Here is an 18,336-nt window from a genome sequence, read left to right as displayed (position 1 = left end):
TACATACATACATACATACATATAAATTCAGATATTCAGATTTAAAGGGGCATTTAGTAGTTCTCTAGCTAGCGTTAGCTTTGCTCTTCTTCGTGTACTACAGTGGTGTTAGAGGCTGTACTGTCGTCTATCGATGTGGATAAGCATGATCATCTTTGCTGCCCCTGCCAGCTTTGGAATATCATTTGCATCTAGAAAAGTTTCAGAGTTTGAGGTAATTTCTAAATGTATTTATTACTACTATAATATAATTGCTTTGCCTAAAAACAAATGTCAGAACTCAAGCAAACAGACTTCTACAGTTAAGGACAGATTATTATTGTCCCTCATATCAATAATCTTTGGAGACTGTCTATGTTTCACTTTATTTCTAAAGACAGTTATTACATTTATTAGAGAACTGCTTAGCGTGAAATAAACCTCAATTATCTAGCTATACAGAATGTCATGGTAAAGGAAGATTAGAACTGTTTTTGATGATCAAATTTAGCATGTCCATGAATACTGTATTTGAAGCACTCGTTTTGTTTCCAAGCAAACCAACATCATGGTTTACACAAAATCCACAACAATCGCTGTGCCAATCTACTAAACGAATGAAGATGTATGCCGTTTCATAGAGGTGGAGGTAGATGGGCCCCCTTTAATATAGCAGTGATAAAGAAAATAAAATTGCACGTTGCTTTCCGGTTGCGTTTGTAAACACAGCTGAAAACTGGCCATTACTAACATACGTTGACTACACATGTAATTTTAAAAAGTCTGAGGGAAACTTGTATGAGTTTTCTGTAAATTCCACTGATACTATTTTAGTGAGTGTTCTAAACAATTAATAATGTCTTACCTGTCCAACAAAAAAGAAGCAACATCGGCATTACTACTCATGTTTTTACCGTCATCAAATCTTTCCACCTTGTGTATGCCGTACCGATGTTTACTCTAGTTTTTTTGTCTTTGCTGGTCTTTCCGTCTTCTTGCTTCAGAACTTTTTCGCTTCTTCGGCAGTACAGCTACTGAATCTCCTGTTGTCTCTGCTTCTAAAGCACAATAATGAGTATGTTCCATTGTATTCTTTTTGCTCTTTGCATCACCAAACAACACTGCGCTAAGCATAGCGAAGCGTATCTACATAGGCGGCAGCCAATGAGTGCGAGGATTTTCTCAACGTTTAGCGAAGCACAGCGGACCATGTCATTTCAACATGGCAAAACACATTAAAGGGGTGACCCGAACCATGTATAATAAAAACACTTTTTAATAGAAAACTATTATGAGTACAGTCTTCATCCCATATGAGTGTACACCATTCAGATCACTCTTCACAAAAACACAATTCATTTGTTAATGTGTAAAACATTTTAAATTAGCCCCAAATTACTGAATGCACCTTTAAATATATTGCATTATTGTGGCAGATGAGTAAAGCATTGATAGATTATACAAAAAGCGGTTTTAGAATATTTATTGTTAGTTTTATTCCTATATCATTAAACATACAGTAAGCCTACAGTCAACGGCGTCAGATGGATGCTTTTGGAGCATCTCATTGGTTTTCAGCATCATAAATGCTGTGTTTTTAGGATGCTGTGTCAAGTTAATAGCTAAAATTAAATTAAAATACTAAACTGTACATTACACATCTCTCTGGAACACTTGATTTTTGATTGGTCAATCGTGGAATTCTGCTGTCAAATATGTTTGTCTAATGCCTGCTATATTGAACAACTGACCATTGTCCCAGGTAACCAATTTCTAGATTTGTTAGTTTCATGTCTCTCGGATCACTGCATCGGACATCTCTGTCCTCACACATAATAAAATAATTGTATCTCAAATCAGTAATTCATGTCCACATTTATTTGGCATGTAGCCTTGTAATAAGTTGGATAATGTACAGTCAGCCAGTCATCATCACAAAATAAACCACTTTAGGAAAATACAGTACAAGACCTGATCACTCTGTCTGGGTTTCTTTTGAGATAATGACAGGCTGACTGTACTTTCTCCCTTACACATTACTAAGATTATATAAAAGATCATATTTATACATTCTAAAAAGCTGTTACAAATGCAGTAAACATCATTCATAGTTTCACTAAAGCCACAATGTAATGGCCCTATAATCATAGTTTACATATCCAGAGGAACTGACACAGGAAACTCCTTAAAATAAACATCCTTCAGTTGACTAAAATAAATATTGAATCCCCTTATAATGTGGTGTAGAGATGACCTCAAACAGTTTGAAAAGGAGAATTAAAAAAGTAATTGTTCCTAATCCAACTCCTTTTGAGGAGAATAAATAAAAATGAATCAATAAAACTGTCCAAAATGCAGCACTAAACATTTCTATTTGCATGCATAGCTGTAGGCATTTGATACAAGATTTTGAGGTTTTCAGGCAGACCTCCCAGACATTTCTACAAACATTACATAGTACTGATGTCCCGAAAATGTTTGAGCTAAAACCATTCTGTCTCCTCTATTTACATATGGATTAAGTCACTCATACTTTCACACTTGCCACAGAAGCAGTTAGCTGTTAAACATGTCATTATTAAGGGGAAGTGACATCACACCTCCTGAAGAACACTGTATTGCTCTGACTGTCATTAGTCTGAATGTCGTTAATACATACTTGATTAGAACAGTCGCTTTAATAAATCTACTTTGAATTAGGGATGCACCGATCCCACTTTTTCTCTTCCAATCCGATATCTGAAATCTGAGTATCGGCCGATACCAATCCTGATCTGATACCAGTGTTGTTTTTTTGCATAATCAGTTTAGAATATCTTTACCTCATTGTAACTAAGTGAGGGTACACTTTTATGAGTAAAAAAACACAAACCTAACTACACACTATTTCACTATATATGTATAGACTGTAAAGAAAAACGTTATTATTAACTAGATTATAATGTATAGCGGCAAGATTAACAGTAATTCCAGTATAAATCATCAGTAGAAAATAAGTTTTATTTGCCAAAAAAAATTCAACTTGTATCTGGAATTTAATGTATTCAGATCTCTCTCTCTCTCTCTCTCTTTTCTTTTTTTTTATTTAGTTGTAAGATACAAGTTCACTTTTAATTCACACGTAAACATGTAAACAAATAACAATTATTATTATTAGTATTATTATTATTATCTTTTAGAATTTTAAATACAACAGTAATATACTGTATTACAGTTGTGCACCTTTAACTTTAAAACCTGTAAATGTCTGTATGAAGGCTACTTCACAGTATTTTAATTCGCTGCTTATTCAAATTCTGGTAAAATGCTCCACCAGTTCCATTCTAAATGCATATTATAAGTGAACCGAACTATTGAGCATCTACATCTGAGATGTTGTTCCTGAGTAGCGCTCGCATATGAAAATAGCCGCGACCTCTGAGGGCTGAAAACTGTCTCACCAGCCTGCGCGTCCTATGTGCGTGTCAACAGAGCAGCTCCATTCACTAACGAGATGCGTAAGCATACTATATGTAAGGAATAATTGACGACGGACAGTTAAATTGTTGAAAAATAATGCACACCCGAGGTGGTAATGCGGTCACGACGCGCAGCGGAGGGGAGGGTTAGCGCAGTGCTTTCCACTATAGCTATGTGAGGCTGATTAGTGCGAAGTTATTTCGGATAATAGAAATTGTTTTATTGATCAAGTCGCGGGGGTCCGGCTCTATATGTTGGTCATGACTCGAGTGTGTGTGTGTGTGTGTGTGTGTGTGTGTGTGTGCGCACGCGTATGTGTTCACAAAGCTTAAGTATGTCCAAGTGACTTTGAATAAAATGCACGAGTCATATGAACTACTTTAATGGTGCTTTTATGGTTCTTTTATGTCAGTGTCAGCTTGACAGTAACGAATATGACTAACACGCAGTATCGGATTTTGATCGTGCTCGTTGGACCGATACCTTATCTGTCTGAAAACATCAGTATCAGAGATGATACCGATCCAGGTATCAGATCGGTGCATCCCTACTTTGAATCTTAAAAGCAGTATTAGAAGTCTGCTTAATTTAGGTCTGTATATATGAGCCTTGCTAATTTTCAATATGACATCAGGCAGGTGAGGGATTTTGATTTGTGTCTAGGCATGGGACATTTGTAAAACTACACAACTACACTCAAGCAGAAGCTAATAAAGAAACTCAATAGGTCTCATTCATTAATAATAGCATACAAGTGTTCTTAATTATGTGCACAGCAAAGGTTTCATGCAAACTTTCTGCTGGAATCGCAAAAGGTGCGTGCACACATAGAATGAGGACATCAACTAATTTATGTAAATGAATCCAGATTATTCTAAATGTTGGAGTGCACATAATGCTCCTCCTGCCAGATTCAGTAGCCTGGCTGAGTGCTTTACTGACTGACTTAAAGGAAACCCAAGCATCTGGACTGGTTACCACCGCAGGGATGTGTTGAGGCCTGGTTGAGCAAAAAGAATCTACAGGAGGCGCATCTAAAACTGCAGCCCTATGTTGTATGACGTAGACTTTCCATAATGTAGGGACGTCAAAAGTACCTGCACTTCAGTACCAAGTCGATACTTAAATAAAAAAGATGTAACAATACCAGTGTTTCTGCAGTACCAGTAGTACCGGGCACAGACTGAAATTTGGTCCCTGCATGCTGTATAAATGGCACATGACTGCTTCCAAATGCTCACAACCTTGTTTGAGCAAGAGTTCGGTTATTCTTTTTAGACTGAAATGGACAATTAATCAAGTTAAAATCATGATATGTCCTAGTGTGATTATTAAACAGCAAAATGATGCAATTTCATTAAATAAATATACATTCTGCACGTGCTGCGCGCTTCAAAGTGAATCCGCTAATTTTCTGAAAACACCTTTAATGTGCATCAAGCGCTGTGTGGTGTAGCATATGGCAGGAGCGCACATTCACTGTGAAGTGCGCAATGTGTGCGGTTTATATATTTATATTATTAAATCGCAGCATTTTGCGTTTTAATAATCAAACTGGGCCATGTAACCAACCCCTTATGCAGAGGTGTAAAGCTACTGTCAAAAACACAGAAACAAAAAAAGCCTTCATGTTCAAATAAAAATTCAATTCAAAATAAAAGTTGGATGTGTGAAATTGAAAAAAAAAAAAAAAAAATCATAACAGAAATATATTACTACTCTACAGAAAAATGCAGTATTTACTGTGATAATAATAATAACAGCAATAACTTTTTTTTTATTATTATTATTCTACTTAAGCAATATCACAAGAGTTGAGATATGTAAGGGATAATCCATGGCTAGGTGTGCATTAAACGATTTTAAATACACGACGTGGAGGCGAAGAACCACCCGACGCAAAGCGGAGGCTGGTTACCTTGGCGAAGTGCATTTAAAATCATTTACTGCACACCTAGCTGTGGATTATCATGCTTATACCATGGCCACTTGTCAGAATTGATTAGTTATAGTTGTAATATATATATTTTTTACAGCATTTTTGCAGAGATCAGTCTGAAGTAAAAGGAACGTTTTGGAGGGGAACAGTGTTTGCACAGTTTCTGACAACCCAAGCAGCATGAATCTGAAATGGACAAATGAACACCTTTGTTTTTCACCTGCATTATCTCAGCTGCGTGAATATTCTCTCCACTCACATAATCTCTGTTAATGCAGCGTTGAACAGCCAAGATCGCTGATGCTGCAAGCATATAACGAGTCATTTACACAAGATAAAAATCGCTATCTTGTCCAATACTTTTCTGGACGACTAGTAGACTAGTAAACATGAGTTGTTGTACAAGCCCTACTGTAGACCTTCTATTTTTGTAGAAGAAACGTGCAGCATTTTAGGCCCCAAAATACAAGAGTAACAAATAAATTCAAGTCTTTCTACTGTCCAAATTCAAACAGACAGCCAACAGACAGTCAAGACATCACAGCAGGGGATCTCCCTGCACGGGTCGCCTACTCAGAAAGCTTGCTGCTTACATGTGAGAGAGAGAGAGAGAAATAAATATGGGCTTTGGGTTTTTCAATAGCCCATGCCAACACTGATATGGAAAATGTCAATATAATGCTCATATATATATATATATATATACACACACACACTATTTAACAAAGAAAATGAAATGTGCCCAAAATGCTGAAATGCTAATGAACACTTGTTTTACACAATATTTAGTCAAAATTCACAAAAAGTTTAAACAAAATTTGTATTATCCTTTGACAAAGCTGTGGGTAGATTCTGGAATGGATACGTCTGTTAATAGGCCAAACAGGCACAGTTATCGAATGATGCCATTGAGTATTCCTGCATGTTTGTAAGTAAATGGGAAGTCAATGACTCTTTAAGCAGTGGAAGTGTGAGCGCTGAACTCCCACTAGCTCCCACCTGCTTTTACCCCAAGAAACTCCAGACGCCAACACACGTACCTCACACTACTAACCTCTGTTACCCCTGCAGACATCACCACAGCAGTGGACACAGCCACACTGTATAATATCTCAGGATAGCAACAGAGTAATTCAACCATACTTCATTGAAAAGTATACAATCAAGTCAGAAACAATGTTCTACAAAAATCAGACTTGATGAGTAAAATATTTGACTACTCATAAATTACTACTCAGTTGTGTTTCACAAATTTTTATACTTCAAGACAGAACATACAAAAATAGACTTGACTAATGACCAATTATTCTATTACAGCACCCACATGCATCTTGGTGAAACAAAATCCAGTAACACTAGAGCTATAATAATAAATTTCAACAATTAAACTACTTCAGAAAAGGCTTGCTAATTTGAGAAGGACTCAAATCCATGAAAATGTTAATGCATAACCAAAAAAGAACAGTTAATGTGCTACATTTTCAGCTGAAAGTCGTTCATGTTGAAAGAAACAGGCTGTGAGAGGCAGGACTCATGAAGCACATCTGATCATACTTCTACAGAGACCTACATTCAGAAGGCAAAGACATATACAGCTCCAAACTGGAGAAGGCAACGACATCACTTCTTCCTCATGTCACTCACTCCAATTCTCTGCAAATTAAGTGGTGCGTAATGGACCTCTGGATATATCACATATTATATATTAAATTTTATTGTATTATATTATATATTATAAAGCATGTAAATATAGTATATACACTGTAATTAATATACAGTATATACATTTTACAACATATTTATATACAGTATATGCATTTATTATATTTATATGCTTACAAGAATCAAACAAATCAGTATGTGTTGTATGCCATAAGCAGTTTTTAGCCATGAATAAATAGCACTCAGACAGAAAATCTGTTCAAACAAATACAAACAGCATGCCACATGAGCAACTAGTTAAAAAAGTGAGATACTTTACATTAAGTCCATCATCTGAATCCTCCATTTAGGTCGCAAATCCAGAATCCTTCACTCCAGTCTTCACAGAATGACCTCGAGTAAAGCAACTGCTCATTAACACTTCCACGGCTTATACTTGTAGCTACTCAAGCGTACTGTATTTCAACTGACCAAGACAAAAATCAAATTCTCTTAGTCAAAAATAGGTCTTTCCAAAGACAATTAAGGGATAAAAGGTAAGCTACTTAGAGCTTAAAAAGGCAGGCGAAGGCTGAAACCTATACTCTCCTCGAAAAACTTCCAGGCACAATAATAAAATATAAAACTCTAAAATAAGTTTGAACAAGGAATCCATCAATATCAAAAAGTCCTATTAAATTATGCTAAATAAGTGTAATATAAAAGTAATTTAAGAAAAACTATGAACAACAGCTCTCTTCAGTGAGTGACTGTAATCCCCTTCTAAATAGCTACCACTACGATCATGAACATAGCAGGACCTTAAGGACCAACTAAAAAAATAATAGGCCCTTTCCCACTCAAAATCAAATCAAAATCCTTTTATTGTCACTCAACCATATACACAAGTGCAACAGTGGGTGAAAGTCTTGGGTGCAGTTCCAAGCAACATAGCAGTATGACAATTACAATAAACATCTGATGTACACATAACACAATTTACACATCTTGTTACACAACACAATATACACCTAATGATATACAATATACAGTATACACAAAATAAGACTGTATACAATAAAAATACACTGTACTCCACTCCCCCCATGTAATCAGTGGAAATAAATATGAAGTGTTGTGTTGACATTCAGCTGTCTGTTGAGATTCAGTTGCCAGTGTGTTATCAAGAGAAGTATAAAATGTGAGTCCAGTCTGAGGCTAATAAAGTGCAGTGCTGATATATGTATCGTGAGCGATAAAGGAGTTCAAAAGTCTGATTGCTTGGGGGAAGAAGCTATCATTAATTCGGCTGGTGCAGGTCCTGATGCTGTGATACCGCCTGATGGTAGCAGTGAGAGCAGCCCATGGCTCGGGTGGCTGGAGTCTCTGATGATCCTCCAAGCTTTTTTTAGAAAGTTTTTTCTGCAACTACCATAGGGTAATACAGTACATTTAGTGTTACTGCAGTAAATCCATGATAACGTTTTGAAAGAGTTGTGATCTGTGAATTGAAAAGCCTTCTACTTTATGTTTTCTCCTGTTTTATTTGTCAGTGCCGTTTAGAATGTGGGGGCTGTTTGTTTTAAACTAGTTTCATCACAAAGACAAAAGAGTTTTGCAACAGACAATTCTGTACCACATTCAAACAGGTTTCGTGATCCCCGCTACAAATCTCACTGGTTCACAAGCACATTTAAAATAGTCTGTTGTTCGGTTGAGTCCAGTCCGCTAATTACTGCACCTGTTCTGCCCTCGTGCTGCTATGATTAAGCCGTGTTGATACACTCAAAAAAAATATTTTTGGAGGCTGTTCACTTTATTAAACAATTTTGATTTAACACCATTGTATCAGGTTTCTTGTTCAAACAGGAGTGCATCATGTTAAACTGACTTGAATAGGTGACTCTTTGGCTCAACTCGATGCGTTCATTTTGAAAGAGCTCATTTCAATCAAGCTTGATCAAAAAGGGCAACTGGCAGCAGGAAGTAAGCAGTTGAGACACAGTCGGCAGCAGTCATTGAGTGTTTCCATTTGAAGAGATAAATTTGATGTTGAGTAATTAAATTGGCATTTATTATACTGAGTTTGTTAACTACTTTAATGTTTTGATGGGAGCACTGCAGGATCGATGGAGTTCATTTGACTTACAAATAATTTATTTACTTTATTTAAATAGATTTCCATGCCTCCTTATAACTTGACCAGATTGCCTTCTTTAATAAGTACAAACAACGGTTTTTAATTCTGTTGTTTGTCTTGCATTGCCCTGTATTGTTAAAATACAACGTATAACACCAATTATAAAGGATTTGGCCTGAATGAACAAAATTAACTTTGTATTGAAAGAATCAATTAATATTTTTATGTGATGTGCAAAGCAAAGCAAGTACATTAAAAATGTTAAAATATTGAGCTGGAACAGACACCTTTATTGTTGTGCATATTAATTTGGACATAAATCTACTTATTTATTGAACCATACGTGAAAAAAAAAAAAAAAAAAATCGGTTTTCATGTATTTAAGGTTTACATGCATGTAGCAGCTCCTCGGTGTATCTACAGATGTACAATTTCTACATTTGACAAGCATTTTAACACTGAGGAATTTCTGTTTAGTGGAGTTAGCCTGTGATTCTTTAGATTAAATTAAGTTCTTTCTTTTTTTTAAGGTGACTGTTGTGTAATTTAACTGATAGACTTATATGCTATTAGTTTTTCTCCCCATTCTAAAGAATACTGATGGCTTAAAGGACTTGTTTGAACTAGTTTCCTGCCCTAGTTTGTACAAGATGGATGTATTTTGTTAGTCGCATGGTACACGTTTCCGAAGTAAGTAACAAGTGTATGTGTTTACTGTAAAATAGCCATATTTCTTTATTTTATCTAAATGGGCAACATTGGAATTAATTGGTTTTCCCCATTTTTTATGACTTAAGATATTGTTTGACCGCCAAGCAAGTTGAAGAGAAATAAAAATGTCCAATAAAACTGTTGTGTAAATGCACAAGGTTGATAATTTGTAGGGATGTCTTTCAATCCATTGTGAATGTATCTAGTCTTTCTTATCTCTCTGTTTCAGGTGCTTGCTGAGTAGCGCTTTACAAAACAGAATCTACCAAACACACGTATGCAGAACTTGATCGGCACAGTCTTTGCTGATGACTTTATATTTCGTCAGAAGGCACTGGAGTCTGAAAAGACTTCTGGTGAACTTGCTGAGATTCTCTTGATCCGTTACTTAAAGGTATTATGGTCTTAGTTGTTTAATATTATTCTGTGGTTCAACAGACCTTGATTTTACACAGAATAATTTGAGCCTGTCCCAAACTTAAAGGTATAGTTCACTCAAAAATAAAACCTCTCTCATTTACTGACCCTCATGTCATCCCAGATGTTTATGACTTTTTTCTCCTGTACACAAGATTTTTAGAAGAATATCTCAGCTCTGTTGGTCCATACAATGCAAGTGAAAGGATACAAACATTTTAAAACTCCAAAAAGCCCATAAAGGCAGCATAAAAGTAATCCATAAGACTCCAGTGGTTAAATCCATATCTTCAGAAGTGATATGACGGGTGAGAAACAGATTAATATATAAGTCTTTTTTTTTTTTTTTTACTTTCGCTTCAGAAGATATATATTTAACCACTGGAGTCATATAGATTAGTTCACCCAAAAATGAAAATTCTCTCATCATTTACCCTAATGCCATCCCAGATGTGTATGACTTTCTTTCTTCTGCTGAACACAAATGAAGATTTTTAAAAGAATATTTCAGCTCTGTTGGTCCATTCAATTCAAGTGAATGATAGTTGATAAAAGTAATCCATTCGACTCGAGTAGTTTAATCAATGTCTTCTGAGGTGATTCAGTTGGTTTTGGATGAGAACAGACCAAAATAAACCCCCTTTTTCACTGTACATCTTGCCATAGCAATCTCTAAGCACAATCATGATTTCAAGCTCGATTACACTTCCTGGTGCTTAATGCATTTGTACAGGGCTAGATGGCGCTATAGGAAGAGTAATCGAGCTTGAAATCATGATCGCCAAGGAGATTTATAGTGAAAAATGTATTATATTTTGGTCTATTCTCACCTACAATAAAACAAACTGTTTCACTTCAAAAGATCTAGATTTAACTACTGGAGTCGTATGGATTACCTTTTATGTTGCCTTTATGTGCTTTTTGGATCTTAGGTTTTGGTCCCCATACACTTGCATTGAATTAACCTTCAGAGCTGAGATATTCTTCTAAAAGTCTTTGTTTGTGTTCAGCAGAAGAAAGTCATACACACCTGGGATGGCATGAGGGTGAGTAAATAATGAGAGAATTTTCATTTTTGGGTGAACTATCCCTATAATGGTGAGTGAACTCAAAAGTTGTATTCACATGTTATGTTAGAATATGTTTATGTTATAAGCCCAGACAGAATCTGTGAGCGCAGAAAACTCAACATTTCTCACTTCTTAAATGTTCTACAAATTCCCCATCACTTGCATGTTGTTTATTAAATAGTTTAACTAATTGTGTGATGCTTTTAGCAACCATTAAGAGTACAGTACTCTCAGGTTCATTTAACACATTTTACCATGTTTAAATCCCATCCACAAAATTCTGCAAATTTTCCCCAAAAAATCTGCTTGGAAAGAGCCAAATATGTCTACAGATTCCGTCTGGGCCTAAGCTTTCCTATCTTCAGACTATTGTGAAGGTTACAAACGCTATGAATTTGGGTTGGGAACTGAAGGGTTTTAGATAATTCACAATGTTTAGGCTGAATAACACATTCAACATGTTCAACATTTAACACTAGATTAAAAATGTACTTTCAGGTTCAACATAGTGTCCACACAAGTCGAACCACTGTGCTTCGTGCACTTCCTGTGCTGCTGAGAGAAGACACCTCAAGATTCTTCAAAACATGCGGAGTAAATTACTTTATTCACACATTTCTAAATCATTTAACCATTTTTGAAACTTAAGGAATACCTCACCCAAAAATATTTTTTTTTCATGATTTACTCACCCTCATGCCATCCCAGATATGTATGATCTTCATCTGCAGATAATAAACAAATATTTATAAGAGTATTTCAGCTCTGTAAGGCCATACAATGCAACTGAATGGGTGTCATCTGAAAGTGAAAGTGGAGATATGTAATAAAAAAGGACAACACAAAGCTTTTGTCTTCCATGGAATAAATAAAGTCATACAGGTCCGGAACAACGGAGTAAATAATTACATAATTTTGTGTGAACTATTCTTTTATGTAGGTGTGTAGATTTTAATAAATTGTTCTTTAATTTTGCCACTTCTTTCTATTTCTCCATTTCAGGGCTGAAGATTCAGAAGAGCCAAATGTTGGATATTCATCAGTTGCCCTGTTAACAGCGGTCAGAGAACTCACAGATGCTGCAATTCACTACAATCTGGTCAGAAATGTAATTGTTCTTGAAATGAAGTCATCACCCACCTGCCCAGGCTTTTCAGATTTCTTTTTATGTTTGGACTAATTTATGCATTGGATCTGAGTTACCCAAAAGAGTTTTAAAGACATGTGGCTTTATAAGGTTTTAACGTTGAAGGATGTGCAACACTAATGCAGCTGTAGACAATTTATCCTGTCTCTGTCAAATGTGTTTTTTGTTTTTTTCAGTGTTGTGCCTCATGTTTTGTCAATATATGTACCTTGTATTTTTATATTAAATGTTTACTACATGCAGTTTACTTATTTGTTTAATGTTTAAGTTGCAAAACGTTCACATTTAAGAAAACTTTATAAAATAAAACAAAAATAAAACACAAGGCAGTTGCAAAACATTTTAAAGTAATACTACTAGCACATTTGAAGTCACCTAAAATTATATAGTTTAATTATTAAGTTAACATAGCTTAAAAAAAAAAAAAAAAAAAAAAAAAAAAAGATTAATACAAAGCATATTCATGATTTCAAAAATATGTTGTTGTTTTTTTTCCAAGTCGTATAAATATATTAAGTTTGCAGAACTTTACATTTTGAGTTGTGGTTAATTCAAATAAACATTAGTAATTACATATTTTGATCCCATATTTTGGACAAAATCATTTATTTTCATTTATAGTTTGAGAAAAACAAGTTATGCATATTGAGACTTAAGTTTTGAAACTTATAAAAGTAAAGGCAATCAGCTGCCTCAAATTTTTTTAAGTTAGTAGAACTCATACGGGTTTACAGTGTTTTTAAACCTTCCAAAAATTGGCCCCATTTACTTCCATTGTAAGTGCCTCACTTAAAGAAAAGGAAGGATGAGTCAGAATAATTTTGTGGTAATCAACACTGGCACAAATGCTTTCAATTGAGCTCAACTTGTATTGAACCTGTATTCCCTTAAGCTTTGAATGTGGAATGTACAACAGACTTCAGAACTTTTTTCCAATAAATGGATTAGTTTCATACCGTGTGCTGCCTCTGTAGTCTCGTTTGACGGTCACTGAAGAATGAGAAAATAGAATTGACATTTATAACTGGCATTATACCTAGCTCTAGTAACTTGACCTAATCGACTTCATCTAACATGATATAAACATGTAGGCTAAACAAAACAAGAAGGCTTAAATGTAGGAGAACATAACTGATTCAAGTTAAATGAACACCATTCATTCATGTCAAACGAACACCATTCATTCAAGTTAAGTGAACACCATTCATTCAAGTTAGTTTTACATGGTCCGTTTTATTGGGTTTAAACTGATTCCGTTTTGTTAAGAGATCTTGTTTCAATCACGTGGAACCACTGTCCATGACTGAATCATGTTTAGCCAAAGTGCTATTTATTTTTTTTTTTAGTGTAATTGACCCGTGTAGCACTGTTTCATTCCGCTATTGAAGCGAGAAAAATGCACTCCAAAATATAGAGATGACAGGGGAAGGCTCATTTATATTTATGAGGAAAGCGCTAACTGATTGTTTAGTGAATCGTTGCGACCCTCTGCCATCCTACATTTCAAAAATGAGCTTGTGGGCCACTTGAAATTAAGCGAGTTTGACACGTGTTGTTATGCGGTGACGTCACTGAGTAAGTGCGTGTATTTGTGCGTGTGTGTGTGTGTGTGTGTGAGTGTGTGTGTGTGTGTGGTGGGTTCTCTCACAGTGTAGAAAGCACACAGCTGACGGGGCTGGCAAGCGTTATGTTGCGTCAAGAATATTAAATTAACCATGTGAAATCTCAACAGCGGCGCTCATACTTCAGCAATGGCGCAGTGCCGCTACAAAATGCATATGCAGGGGAAACACTGGGATCCTTCATATCAAATCATATGTACAGTATGTCAATGAGAGAATCACAACCATCCATAAGCGCTCCTTTTACTATGATTATTCTGATAGATGACTGACTATTGCTTTGGTCTGTGGCTTGTTTCAAGCTACTGCATTTATAGCCAGCATTTGAGAAGGGACCATTTTGACAAACTTTGAACTGTAATATGATAATTGCTGCGTAACTCTGCGTGTTCCACTTTTACTCCCATCAGGGCACCACTCGCTCGTGCAGCGCTTTCTGAAAGGGTCATTTCAGACAATATATTTAAAAATGCATCCCATAGAAGCTTTGTATTTGTGCAAGGCCATATCGCAATTTTAATATTATTTAAATCCATCATGCAGCCTTGATGGTTATATTATACAGATGTCTCAGAGATCACAGTTACAAGTTTTAGCGTTTTGATTTCCCCCTCACCAAGTAAGTGCTGCTTTCACAACTGTCACGTCCATAATGACAGAGTTTCCTCGTTTATATGAAAACAATAGTTAATAAAAAATAATTACTACATGTTCTTAGGAGTGTCAACCTTTCTATATTATGTCCACTTTAGTCACGTCTGTTTCACAAGTTCATTTCCCAATCTAAAGTGGAAGAAAACTTATTTAGACTGAATATTTTATGATGACTGGACTCCATCTTCAGGTGTCTATGATAATTCATTGAAATGGTTCGATAAATACTGGTCATGGGTACTTGATATATGTTACATTTTACGTTTTCATTGCAAATGCTGGAAATGCCATTGTAGCTCTGTGATTGGCCAAAATGCTCCTTTCGACTTCTCTGAAACCCTGTACTTTTCCCTGTGGAACCCGGATGCTTGACCTCTGGCCTACTTTCTGTAAGATCTGAATTTCTGCATTTTGAATTTTAGAATATTGAATTCTATATTGAATTTTAAAATACAGAATTTCTTCTTCAGCTGTAATTTTATAATCTGAATATTTATAACTAATTTCACCTCTAAAAAATTCAGAACACAAAATCTGCAATTTAAAAATACAAATCTATAAAATAAGCCACAAAAAAAACAATTCAATTTTGATAAATGGCACATTCAAATTTACAAAATTCAAATGGAAAACTATAAAATACGCCATGGAAAATTCAGTTTTGTTAAATGCCACATTTAGTCTAAAATTCAAATTAAAATCTTTTTGTCATTTATCTAGCTCTATATAGTGGTAGCTGCAAACACTTACAGAAATTTTGATTACATTCGAACATTTTGAACAAGCCAAGCAAAGCAAAAGAACACAAACCATCTCAGCCAAACCCCTGATAGGGAACCTCCCAAAATCTATAAGACAGGCTTTCAAGACCAGGGCAATGTAAGCTCTGATATTTAGGCTATTCATAATGAATACACTTGTGCAGGTCCACAAGTGGTGCAGGAATTCGTTCAGTGAACACATTAGCTAAAAACAGAATAGAAACGGTAGTTTGTCAAAACAGGTTGAATTACCCACTAAGCATTAAAGGGATCATATCATGGACAAAGTATTCCTTGCTCTTTTCAAATAAAAGAGGTCTTTGAGCAAGTGTTGCTTAAAAGTCTCAAGCCCAAATTCTACTCTTCACATGTACATGGGCGCACGCACTTCTAGCTAAGAAAGATATGTGATATTTGTCAAAATTATTTTATTTTTTATAAAATGAAAAATATTTAATTCTGGAACATGGAATATAAAGTGGCTGGATTAGTTTTGTAATGCAACAAAAATAAGAATACATTTGCCTCCAATGTACTGTATAAAGCTTTGCTGAATAGTTCAGTTTTGTGCGGTGATGTCATTATTCCGCCCACCAGGCACTGACGTTAGTGGTTCGTGGTTCAAAACTAGCAAAACATGGAACAGGGCCACATTGGTCACCAGATCTGGACCTTCCCTTGGGTTGGAGGGAAAGGGATACCAAACCATATTTTTAAACTAAACTGCAAAAATCACTCATTCAAAATCTTCATGGCTATGACATCACATTTACATATAGTAATTATACATTAACTTCAGAGAAAATATTAAATAATGAAAAGTGCAGAACATAGCCCCTTAAAGTTATCAGCACTTTGAACATACAGTGCTGTGAAAAAGTATTTGCCCCTTTCAGATTTCTTCTACTTTTGTGTATTCTTCATACTAAATTGTTTTAGATCTTCTAACGAGATATAACAAATATATATATATATATATATATATATATTTGAACTGTATAACGCTTCAGATAAATGGAGATCAGTCTTTCACAATGCTGTGGTGGAATTTTTGGCCACTCTTCTTTGCAGAACTGCTTTAGTTCACCCACGATGGAGGGTTTTTGAGCATGAACTGCATGTTTAAGGTCCTGCCACATCATCTCAATCGGGTTCAAGTCAGAACTTTGACCAGGCCACTCCAAAACTTTGATTTAGCTTCTTTGGTTGCATAATCCAGTTGCGCATGAGCTTCAACTCACAGACTGATGACCGGACATTCTCCTTTAGGATTTTCTGGTAGAGAGCAGAATTCATGTTTCCCTCAATTATTGCAAGTCGCCATGGTCCTGAAGCAGCAAAGAATCCCCACACCATCACACTACCACCACCATGCTTGACCGTAGGTATGATGTTCTTTTTGTGGAATTCTGTGTTTGATTTACACCAACAGTTCCACTTTCAACTCATCAGTCCACAGAACATTCTCCCATAAGGTTTGAGGTTCATCAAGGTGTGTTTTGGAAAAATTCAGACGAGACTTAAATGTTATTCTGGGTTAGCAGTGCTTTTCGCCTTGCCACTCTTCTCCAGTTGAGTGTCATCTCCAGACTTAAATCGTCACGTTCCTTTCAAGATCTGGAAAAATTAATTCATGCATTTATTACATCACGCCTGGACTATTGTAATTCTCTATACCTTGGTCTTCCCCAATCTTCATTGGCACGTCTGCAGATGGTACAGAACACAGCGGCTAGACTGTTAACAAGTGCAAAAAAACATTATCACATTACTCCAATCCTAGCTTCTCTTCATTGGCTTTTGGTCTTTTTTAGAATTCAATTCAAGATTTTGCTGATTGTTTATAAAGCTCTTAACTGACAAGCCCCATCTTACATTTCTGACCTTATTTAATTGCATTCATCTCCTAAGTCTCTCAGGTCTGCCAATAAAGCTCTCCTTTATGTCCCACGGTCACGTCTTAAATTAAAAGGTGACAGAGCCTTTGCAGTTGCTGCTCCACGCTTATGGAATCAATTGCCACCTGACATTAAGTGTGCTCCTTCAATCTCTATCTTTAAATCTAGACTTGAGACACATTTCCACTCTTTGGCCTTCCCTGGCTATTAACTTGTTGATTAGTAACGGTTAACTTTTATTTTATTTTACAATTGTTTTTTGTACAGCACTTAAATGTGCTTTATAAAATGTAATTACTTAGTTACTCTTCCATGGAAGGCATTTTTGGCCAGTGTCTTTTTGATAGTGGAGTCATGAACAGTGACCTTTATTGATGCAAAAGAGGCCTGCAGTTCCTTGGATGTTGTCCTTGGCTCTTTTGTGACTTCCTGTATGAGTCGTCGCTGTGTTTTTGAGGAATTCTGTAAGGTCGGCCACTTCTGGGAAGGTTCACTACTGTGCCAAGTTTTCTCCATTTGGAGATAATGGCTCTCATTGTGGTTCTTTGGAGTCCCAGAGCCTTTGAAATAGCTTTGTAACCCTTTAGACTGATGTATTTCAATCACCTTTTTCTCATAATTTCTGGAATTTCTTTCGACCTTGGCATAGTGTGCTACTGGGTGAGACCTTTAAGCCATCTTCATGTTGCTGAAAAAGTTCTATTTAGGTGTTGATTTGATTGAACAGGGCTGGCAGTAATCAGGCCTGGGTGTGTCTAGTCCAGCTGAAACCCATTATGAATGCCATTTCATAGATTTGGGGATTTAGTATCTAAGGGGGCAAATACTTTTTCAAACAGGCCCAGTTGGTATTGGATAACTTTTTTTGCTTCAATAAATAGCATTATCATTTTAAAAC

At 35.8% G+C, this 18,336-nt stretch overlaps 1 protein-coding gene and 1 long non-coding RNA gene across 7 annotated transcripts in view; one reads left to right on the top strand and one right to left on the bottom strand.

The window, feature by feature from the left end:
- Window positions 1-18,336, bottom strand: part of LOC127448861 (disks large homolog 1-like) — a 228,700-nt gene that overhangs the window by 186,796 nt on the left and 23,568 nt on the right. The gene's annotated exons all lie outside the window — the stretch shown is intronic.
- Window positions 7,470-13,457, top strand: LOC127448863 (uncharacterized). Its single transcript, XR_007898596.1, has 3 exons — window positions 7,470-10,263; window positions 11,855-11,950; window positions 12,359-13,457. It is a non-coding gene; the product is annotated as an uncharacterized LOC127448863 (long non-coding RNA).

This window comes from Myxocyprinus asiaticus, chromosome 12 (assembly GCF_019703515.2).
Source record: "Myxocyprinus asiaticus isolate MX2 ecotype Aquarium Trade chromosome 12, UBuf_Myxa_2, whole genome shotgun sequence".
Classification (NCBI taxonomy): Eukaryota; Metazoa; Chordata; class Actinopteri; order Cypriniformes; family Catostomidae; genus Myxocyprinus; species Myxocyprinus asiaticus.
Note: the sequence above shows the minus strand (reverse complement) of the source record. Positions and strands in the feature narration are given on the sequence as shown.